The sequence below is a fragment of the Delphinus delphis genome, chromosome 5 (assembly GCF_949987515.2).
Source record: "Delphinus delphis chromosome 5, mDelDel1.2, whole genome shotgun sequence".
Classification (NCBI taxonomy): domain Eukaryota; kingdom Metazoa; phylum Chordata; class Mammalia; order Artiodactyla; family Delphinidae; genus Delphinus; species Delphinus delphis.
Genome location: NC_082687.1, coordinates 2,829,726 through 2,840,948, shown reverse-complemented (window position 1 = coordinate 2,840,948; position 11,223 = coordinate 2,829,726).

Sequence of the window (11,223 nt, the reverse complement as noted above, 5' to 3'; positions counted from 1 at the left end):
GAGGGCCCTCTGCCCTCCCACCCTTATCACACTCATATATTGGGTTCTGAATGTTAACTGCTCGCCATACTTATTGTTATTCTCTCCATATTCTCTGGACAGTGTGTTATCTGTAGAACAGACTTCCGCCCCTCTGAGCTACAGCCTTCCCTGTCCATTGCTGGATGCAGTTAACAGTTAATTGAATAAGTGTGATTAAATCTCACTCAGGAACTACTTACTGGAACTAACCCCGAGCAAAGATTCACAGCTGGATTAGGCCCCATGGAATTCCCCTTCTTCTCCCAAATGTCTAAGTTTTCACTGTTTGAATTTTTCAAACTGTATTATACTGCCTGAAATTTACTTTTTATATTATGGGTAAACTTTTAACAGTAGTAATAAAAATACAGTAATTCTCATCTCTACATACCTACATACAAAGTGCTAATCTGAAAAATGAAACACATTTCGAATATCCATTAAAGGCATCAGATGAAAGATGAGGCTGAAATAAGTCAAAGATGCAGTCAAGTGGAACAGAAATACAGCTCTTGGAAACCAAATTAGAAAATTTCTATCAAGTTTTATTCTGATTGAAAACTCTAAATTAAGGAAGAGTGCTATCCACCTCAAATTTTCTTTCACATGAAGCACAATGTACTTGCATGCACAGTGGGTATATATATTTAAACAGTATCTCAATACTCACACAATATGTATTCATAACAGGATATAATGCATCTTGGTTTGATACAGCATTACTTAAACTCTTGTGCTCATATGAAATGCTTTCTGATAAGACCACAAACGTTATATTTAAAATTAACCTCAAATAAAAATAGAATGTGTGAACACAAACGTCAAGTGGAATTTATTCCCACTCCCTCTCTTATCTGTTTCTCCTTAACCTCCTCCTTTCTTCTCTTCCTTCTGTTTGTTAATGGAAGAGAGAATTTTTATTCTAATGCATCCATGTTCTCAACAAATATTCATTGAGTGCTTGCTATACAGCATTTCTAATTCTATAATATTCTAAGCTTTGGGAAAATATTTCATAAGTATTGAACTAAAAAAAATATTTTTTGAGTTTGTAGTGCGTTCATGGAATTCAAAAATCCAAATGATACAACAAAGGCATGCATGTAGATATTCATCACCCCTGTCCCTGGCTGCCCTGTATTGATTGAACTCCTTTAGGAAACATGTTTTATATGTTCCTGTGTAAACTTCCAGCGTTTCTTTATGTACATATAGGCAAATATAAATATGTATCATTATCTCCCTAAATGAAGGATATGACACTGTTATGTACCTTGACTATGTTTTTGTTGTTTCACTTAACTATGTATCCTAGAGAATTTTCCATATCAGGGTATTAAAAACCCTTTTCAATTCTTTTTTTAAATCTTCACATGTGTAACTACCCCATAGCTTATTTAATCAGCCCCCTTTAGATGGATATGACTAGTTGTCACATGGCTAATAGAAAAGTACTGCAAGAAAATAACTTTCTATGTAAAAATCACTTTAGGTGTTTCTGTAGGGTAAATTCCCATTAAAAAAATTGCTGGATAAAAGTATTTTAAATTTTGTTAGGTTTTATCAGATTGCCTCTACATGGGTTGTGGTATTTTATACTCCCATCAGAAATGAATGAAAGTGTTTTTATTTTTTCATACAACCCCACCAACAGACTGTATTGTCAACATTTTGAATTTTGACGAATATTATAGGTAAAAAATGTTATAGTATTTTAATTAAGATTTCATCTATGGTGAATGAGGTGGCACATCTTTTATTTCTCCAGAAATATTTTTATTTGATTTTCAATGAACTGTTCATGTCTTTGATTAGTTTTCTGTTGAGTTGTTGGCTCTTTTCATGATTTCTAGGTATTTCCATATTTGGGAAATTACACTTTGCCTCCCACAAAGTTTCTCTTTATTTCTAGGTTGGTCACTTGTCTTTCTTTTGCTTATGATAGCTTTGTGATTAGTTTTCCTTTTAGTGGCATTAAAACAACAACAACAACAACAAAACCTCTCTGATAATTTTGTCACTTATTTTAAAGGGTTCTGCACTAACAATGATGGTTACAAAGACCTTCTTTCTCCACCCTAATGTTACCGAAAATGCATCCATATTTATTTGTAATACCTTTATGATTTCATGCTTTGAAGTTATTTTATTTTTGTTCTATTGCTAACTAATCTTGGATTTTCCAATTGACATCCATATCATCTGCAAAGAGTATTAATTTTACTTTATTCTTTTGTACTTTTAAACTTCCGATAAAAATAAATTTCTGCCCTAATTGCAACGACTCTAGCTCCTGGATCATTAGTCGCAGTGGTGGTGAGCCAACTCCTTCCTGCTCTCCGTGTTGCTTTCCCATGTGGCGCTGGTCCCCGGGCTTAACCTGTTTGTGGGCACCCATGACCCTAAGCGTGTGCTAGTGAATATTTCACTAATTTTGATTTTGGGTGTCTTTCCTTTGTAAGTAAAAATTAGTATAAAATTCATCAAATGCCATTTCGGCATGCAGGAAAGTGATCATGTGAATTTTTTCACCTTAGATCTATAAAGAGAATTAAACATAATGATAGATATTTTTAATATTCAACTATCTTTTATTTTTTTTGCCTGGAATAAATCCCACTTGTTTTTGACGCATGGTTATTTTAATGTGCTGCTAGATGGGTTTGCTAATTTAAGATTTTCTTAAATATTGAAAATTGGTCAGCTTTTTTTTTTTAGTGATTTGTCTTTTTATGATTTTTTAAATGTTTTAATATCAATATAACTCACACTTTATTAAAACAATTTATGATCTTAATGTGCTGTAGAATAGTTTAACTTGAATTATTTGTTTTAAAGTTTAGAAAAATTGTCTGTGAAACTATCAAAGTCTAGTGTTTTTTATTTTAGGAGATAGCTCTTTTATATATAACTTTTAGATTTTTTGTGTTTTAGGATTTATGTAGATTCAACTTTGGTAAATTGTATTTTACCAAATAACTTTGGTGGTCAACTTTGGTAAATTGTATTTTCCTTTGAAAATGCTTATTTCATCCAGATTTTAAATTTGTTACACTTGTAATTAGGAAAGTAGTCTTTTAATATTTTTAAACTACTCAAGAAATAAGCTTCCAAGTTTACTTCTTGAGATCTATTTTCTTGTGCACTAGCTATCTTTCTTCTTTTATTCTTGATTATAATAGCTAAGGTTGAATTATTTTATTGATTTAAAAAAATGAGCTTTGCTTTTGATTACTTTTATTGTTTTATTTTAACTAATTAATTATTTTGTTATTGGTTCTAATCTGCTCCCTTTTTCGTATTTCAACTCATTCATTTTGCTTTTATTTCAATTATTATTCATTTTTTTTTCTTTATGGTTTATATCTGATATATACAGTATCTTCATTATTGTTACTTTCTTGATTTTTTTAAGTTTTAGGTTACAGCTCTTTGATCTAAAAGATTTTTTATGTCAAGATTTTAACTTTCAAAACTTAAAATTATTTCCAAGTGGAAGGATTTTTGTTTCTTATTTTGTATTAATTTCTGGATTCAGTATATTATGATCAGGGAATTCTTCTTGTATTACTTCTGCATTTTTGGATTTATGAGGTCTTTTTATGACCTAACATATGATCTTATTTTATGCACCTGACATGGGTCCCTGTGCCTATTTTCAATGAACATATGTGCATACATGCATCAGACTTACTTTTAAAAAAATATATTGTTCAGGCGTTCATTATTCTTAATTGTGTTTTTATACTTTTACTCTGTCTTTGATTGGCTAGTGAATTTTTAAAAAGAGTGTATCATATAGTAAGTATCTTACACCATTTAACACAACTGAAGGGATGTTCATATTTTTGTATCTTTCTTTCCCTTTTCTTAACATAGTTGCAATATCATGCAGATGTGAACTGGAGGACTTCCAGAGCGTTTTAACTGAACCACAGTTTGTTAGTCAAAGGTCAAGAACGGTCTCATTGTCAAAGGGCAGATTCTGGCGGGCACTCCTGACACAATGTTGCATTGTTAATTTCAACACCAGTTCCTGCTTCATGAACACCCTGCCTCCCTCTAATGAAACTTGTGAAAAGTTTAGCAGTTCTTTTGTTATTCCTTGAAACGAACATAATAGTTGGAATTGATCAAAGTTACTGCCATAGCGCCCTATTGATACGGAATGTGACTCCTGTCTGCTTGGGGTCAAGTTCCCTCCATTCCAAAGACGTGTGTGGCACTCTTTCCCCACAAAGAAGTCTTTTCCACAATTCATTACATCTCCTTGTCTTTGCCTGAGTGGGTACACGTACAGTGAAAGCTCAGAAAGATGAAGGGGATGTCGGGGAAAAATGATGACTCCGATCTCACACAAGATGCATGTATTCTCCTCAAGTTAAAGATACAAACATAAAAAACATGCCCAGAGGTCCCTGTGAAAGAAGAAAGAAAGAAATGTCCTTTGGGTGTTTTTTCTATGTCAAATCTTGTGCTTATTTAGAAACATTGGAGAGTTACTATTGCTTATTTGAAGCAAACTCATTTGATTTTGAAAAATGAACAAAAAATTTTAAAATACTTAAGAAAAAATTTTAAAACCTTGTGCTTATGAATGAATAATAGTAATTGAAAATGCTTTAGTAACTCAATAACAAAATGTGAACAGAACTTAGAGGTAAAATTCACAGAAGGGAAATATATCTGGCTTATAATCATGCAAATCTAATATAACCTTGAAATGGTGTCTCATGTCCCTGTATAATATTGTTGAAGTTATTTATTCAAAAGACAATATTCAGTGATGGTAATGGTGTGGTGCAAAGGGCATTATGATAGACTGCCCATAGGATGCAACCCATTTGTGAAGAAATTTGGGTATGAATGTAATGCCAAAATACTGTGGCCCAACAAATCACTTCTCATGTCCAAAGGAAATACTTAGAGATTAGTACAAATCTTCATATACAAATATGGTCATTGAAATATTATTTATGACAAAGACATTCAACCCTCTTCCTGGACACAAACTAAATGTCCAAATATAGGGGTAAAAGTTAAATAAATTATAGCATATTGATAATATAGGAGATTATGCAGTCATATAAAATTAGTAATTTTGAAGGAAATTTAGAAGCATGGAAAAATAGAGCATAACATCATGTAAAATAAAGGCTAACAGCATACTTCTATTGCACCTTTATCTTTATATATAGACACAAAGCATGAAGCAATACTTTAAGGAACACGTTCTCACACACACACACACAAACTAATATTTTTGGAAGTAAAACTCCAGAATGTTAACAGTAGATATTACTATATGATAAGATTATATGCTTTAAAATTTGCCTTTATATTTTAAGTATTTTCCACAGATTTTTCACTTAGTATATATAGCTAAAATTTCTAACAGTAAATTTTTATTGGGGTGGGTTATTAAACTTCTTATTATCTCTAATTTTAGTTCATCATCAATCATTTTTGCAGGATTATCAAATAAGCCAATAATCACTTTATTGAACTCAATTTTGTAATACAGAGTTTCAAGGATCAGTCCCAGATTCACACATCTAGCTTTCCATCTCTGCCCTTCTTTCCTGGTGATTACTTCCAAACTCCATGCATCAAGAGTGGAGTTGGGGGGCTTCCCTGGTGGCGCAGTGGTTGAGAGTCCGCCTGCCGATGCAGGGGATGTGGGTTCGTGTCCCGGTCCAGGATCCCACATGCCGTGGAGCAGCTGGGCCCGTGAGCCATGGCCGCTGAGCCTGCGCGTCCGGAGCCTGTGCTCCGCAACGGAAGAAGCCACAACAGTGAGAGGTCCGTGTACTGCAAAAAAAAAAAAAAGAGTGGAGTTGGAAAGAAAAATTATTCTGTGTCCCTCCATAAAGTTTAAGTAGCCATATTGCTGAAAAGTGGAGAATAAAGAAAAAAAATTTTAAGTAATAATAAGCAGCAATCACAAAAAACAGTACTAGGTACATTAACTGCAATGAAATGTATACAGAGAAGGATTTAATCTTCAAATGTACCTTTTACTAAAAGTGTGCATTGAAAATTAAAAGTGGAACTATATATAAAATAGATAACTAATAAGGACCTACTGTATAGCACAGGGAACTCTACTCAATACTCTGTTACGACCTATATGGAAAAAGAATCTAAAAAGGAGTGGATATGTGTATATATATAACTGATTCACTTTGCTGTACACCTGAAACTAACACACATTGTAAATCAACTATACTCAAATAAAAAAAAAAAAAGAAAATTAAGTGGAGATCTTCATTATTATGGAATCGTCTAACCAAAGTGTTAACGTGGTGAGAATTTTCTCTTCAGTTTATTACAATCAAAACTACTCAGGGATTTCCTTGGTGGCGCAGTGGTTGAGAGTCCCCCTGCCGTTGCAGAGGACGCGGGTTTGTGCCCCGGTCCAGGAGCAGCTGGGCCCGTGAGCCATGGCCACTGAGCCTGCGCGTCCGGAGCCTGTGCTCCGCAACGGGAGAGGCCACAACAGTGAGAGGCCCGCGTACCGCAAAAAAAACCCAAAAAACCAAAAAACTACTCAGAAGGTGTGTTAGGGCTGGTACTTTCGCCATTTCAATTTGCAGTGTTTGGTGGACGGTAATGCAGCTTCATTAGCGTCGTGTTGTTGGACTGAATGATTCTGTCAAGATAGCACAGGAGATCTCCTTGACAGTCCCAAGTAGAAACAGCCTGAAACTTGCAAGTCACCTGGGAACCATCTGTGAAATGACCCTGGAAATGATCAATCAGCCTACCTGATTTTTGATCTACCTCAAAGACTGAGGAGGTGGACGGGTATACCAAATAGTTTTGCAGATGCAGCACACACATGCCTGATTTAATCCTCCTCCCAAAATATTGGGAAATATAGAAGAGCACCCCACTAGCTGGATCTAAGTACCCGCTTTTGTAGTATTGGCAAATTTCACTTCAACCTCCTTCAGTTCTAGAACTTCAGTAATAGGTTAACATTTTTTAGCCATAATATTTAAATTTAAAATATCTTTTCAAAGTTAGTACATATATATATATATATATATATATGCTTTTACAAGAATAGTAGTAAAGATGCCTATGTATTCATGTGCCTCTGTTTTAACATTTAGCAGGTGTTATTTCTGATATATCTGTGTTAATTCCCCCTTTTTTTTCCTCAGAAATAAAAACACTGGGCCTTGACTATAATTACAAGACAAGGTGTATTTTCTTATGCACACAATGTGTTATGCAAAAATGAGTAATAATTCTAAAACTTTATCAGATAAGTATTAAAAGGGCAATATTCCTTAAAACTGACATCTGGGAACTGTCAGACTTAAAAGACATTTTTGAATCAAGTGCATTTCTTAAATTGTCCAGATTGGTTTGGTGTGATAGAAACCCAGCTCACATTTACATATGCTACCAACTCATTGTGAATTTCTCTGATTTGGAACTAAAATAGTGGTAAAAAATGCTCATCTGATTAGTTATTATTTATCTCTTAAAACACTAAAGTTATATCAGCTGCTGTACAAAGCACATTATAATATTCCTCCAAGCTTCTACTTTTGAAACAATCTTTGTTTAATCTAGGGATTGAGATAATTAGATGTTTCTAAGTTGTCTCATTTATCACGCAAAAATATAGTCATAGAATTTCAAGAAGACAATAGCTAGCCCTATATAAATTCTTCACCATCTAATCTCCAAAAATGAAATTTTCCTTCCTAAGAAAAACTCTTGCCATTTCAAAACTTGGTACGCTGGATTGTAATAAAGAATCTGACTCCATTATTGATGTTTGACCGACAAGAGCTTTTGAATCCATCATTTACCTTCCTCTTTTGCCCTACATCTGAACAAGCTGATAAGAAAATGCAGGTTTTTTCTCCTTTGGCACCAGCAGTAAATTTGAACCCTGCAAGTCCTGATCTGCCAGCAGGACTGCTCGCTCCAGCCCCACTGCCTAATTCCAACAAAAGCTAAACCCTTCTCCTTTCCCTGCAATTTCTAAAGCCATTTTCAGACCTGTTTGGGAGCTTGCACTGCATTCCCCAGAAAGCCTCATTCTGTGGGCAATAAACCTTCTCATACCCTCTTAGCGCGTGTGTAGTGATGCAGCAGCCACATCTGAACCACATTTGGAGTGGGATCCATCCTGCCTCTGTGAACTGATCATGGCATAGAATTCAGTGGGGTACACTCAGCTGTAATAATAAGAGATCCCAGAAAGAATTCTAATTCCTCTTTCATAAAATGAAGATTTAAGTATTTGAAATTCATGACTGTGTCTCTGATTCTTCCTCAATCTGCTTATGTCCAGTTTGTTTTGTCATCCTCAAGATCTGATAGACAATTACTCCTGAGCATTTGACCTAAGCCTCGAACTTCTCTTCTTCAGGGAATAATTCATAAAGCTTCCTTATCTTTCCTGTAACTTTCCACTCCAAGTGTTAGTTCATTCTAGGTGTTCGCCTTGACACAGCTGGTAACTCATCTTCTGTGTTGATCTGTCCCTTCAATGGTTTATCTTCTGTCTTCCATTCTCTCATTGCTGGTGTACCTCCCAGAATCACAGTTGATTCTCTGTACCCCACCTCCTTCATCCTGCTCTGAAGAGGTAACTGAGTGCCAGGTTCAAGGCCTGCTCATTTTTCCCCACAGAATGAGTAAATTGGGTCATGTGCTGAACTATAGCACCATGCTGAGCTCCATGTGGCTCTGAACTGGACTTAATTTTTTTTTTTTTTGGACCTAATTTTTGATATGAACCTAGACCTACCCAGAGAGAGGATTAACAGACTAACTGCAGTGCAGGAGGAAATGCCATTTTCTTCTCTGAGCTCTTCCACTAGGGACTTCAGCTTTGTCTCTTTGTATGACTCCTGGAAATAAGCCTAGGCTGTGGGACCATAAGATGCTTGGTTGCAGTCGTGGAACTGAAACCTTGAAACTGCCTCTCCTACTTTGAAGTCTAGCTTTGTCCAGCCCTGATTGCTGTCTCTGGAATAGCAGTCTATGTGCTTTCGATCAGCTGCCATTTCACAACCCTCATCAGCTCATGAACTGTATCTCTTCTGCAGCATGATCTGTGGACCGCAGGTGCCAAATGAGATTCCTTCCGTGTGGACCCATATTTTCTATATGTTCCCAGCCTTACACAGAACCTACTTTAGTCAATCTTGACTCCAGTTCTTCCTGTCTTGAAGAGATCTGAGTAAACTTAAGGAATTCCTAGAATCCTGATTAAGATTCATCTCTCAGATCCAGTGATATGAAGCCATTATCTTTCTTTCATGTCGCTTTGTTGGGTCACCTGGCTGAGTCTTTGCTGGGAAAACTTCAATGCTTGTTTCTTTAGGCCTTTCCCCTCTATGGCCGCTCAGAGTTCAAGTTCTGGGAATTCCAGCTTCCTAGAGAGTGAATCCCTGGCTTTCAGTGTTCTAAGAACCCAGAGGGAGAAACAATAGAGTTTCAGAATTTATCATTCAGTTTTCATATGTTTATTTAATCCCCCATTTCTGGTTTGTGCTCATCCTTTCAACAGATTTCTCCAAATCTATGGATCTTCTGTTTTCTCTTGGCCATATATCAACCATGTAGTCTTCCTGGGCTAGGGGATGGAATATCCTATGGAGGGGTGGGATGGAAAAGGGATCTAGGTATCTAGATACTTATTAAACAGCTTTCAATGCATCATCTTTATTTCATATTCCCTTTACCCCAAGTTACAGAGATATTTGGTCCTATCAGGACCCTAGTCACAGAGATATTTGGTCCTATCAGGACCCTAGCCAAATGATGATTTTCAAGTGAGGATTGGGTTGGATCTGTGATCCATATGCTTTCCAGCTTCCAAAAAAATGTTGTTGATATATTCTTCTCCTTTTCACATACTTTGAGGTATGCTTTTTTTTTAATCTTTCAATTGGAGTTTTAATGTCATTTCCGGATGCGCCAAAATTAGACATATACATTCAATCTCACTGTCTTTACCTGGCCATCTACTTCTTTGACTGCTATTCTTAACTTGTGTCCTCATTTGGAGTCCACAGAAATATCCAAGACTAATATTCCTCATGACCCAAGATTACAATGATCTCAGAGACTTATTTATATATGATGGGGAATATGATGTCTACCTCAAGCCTTACATTGACCTTGGAAGAAGAAACCACCATTTATGATTCCTGTCAAACTTGGAGCTCGTGAGGAAGTTCACAGTTCTGGATTGAAGTACAATCTCAAAATCAGTTGTTAGTTTGGGTGACTCTGGGACCAGCTACAGGGTAGCTGTTATGGATGGAAGATTTGTGTCCTCCCAAAATTCATATATTGAAACCCTAACTCCCAGTGTTATGGTATGTGGCAGTGGGGTCTTTGGGAGGTAATTAGACTTAGATTAGGTCACAAGGGTGGGCTCCTCATGATGGAATTAGTGGCCTCATAAGAAGAAGAAGAAACAGAAATCTCTCTCCCTCTTTGTGTGCACACGTGGAGGAAAGGCCATGAGAGGCCAGAGGGAGAAGGCAACTCTGTAAGCCAGGAAGAGAGCTCTCACCTGGAACCAAATCTGCTGGCATCCTGATGTTGGACATGTCAGCCTCAAACACTGGGAAAAACAAACTCTGTTCTTTAATCCACCCCATCTGTAGCTTTTTATTATGACTGCCAGCCCTGCCAGTCAAGACAGGAATAATAAAATACGTCCTTATGGCACTTCCTAGTGTTTCTAGCTCTTTGGCTGAAATTGCCACGCTAGACTTTAAGAGGTAAGCACTAAACCATGAGAAGCATCTAGATATTAATTTTAATTAAAACTCATACTCTGAAAGCTGTGTGGGCTTGAGAGAAAAGTAGAGACATGAAAACCTTTTTGTCCTGACTCTCCAAGCTACTGACATTTTACTGGAGTCATGGGGCTGAATCTTTTTTTCTTTATTAAGTTATAATTGCCAAAATTATAAGGTATTTAAAGTGTACAATGTAATAATTTGACATACATATACAGTGTAAAAGGATTCCTCTCATTGACTTAATTAACACCTCCATCACCTCACGTAATTACCTTTTTTTTTTTTGGTGAGAACACTTAAGTTCTATTCTCTTAGCAAATTTCAATTATATGATACAGTGTTATCAACGAGAGTCACGATGTTATACATCAAATGCTCAGACCTTATTCACCTTATAACTGAAACTTTGTAA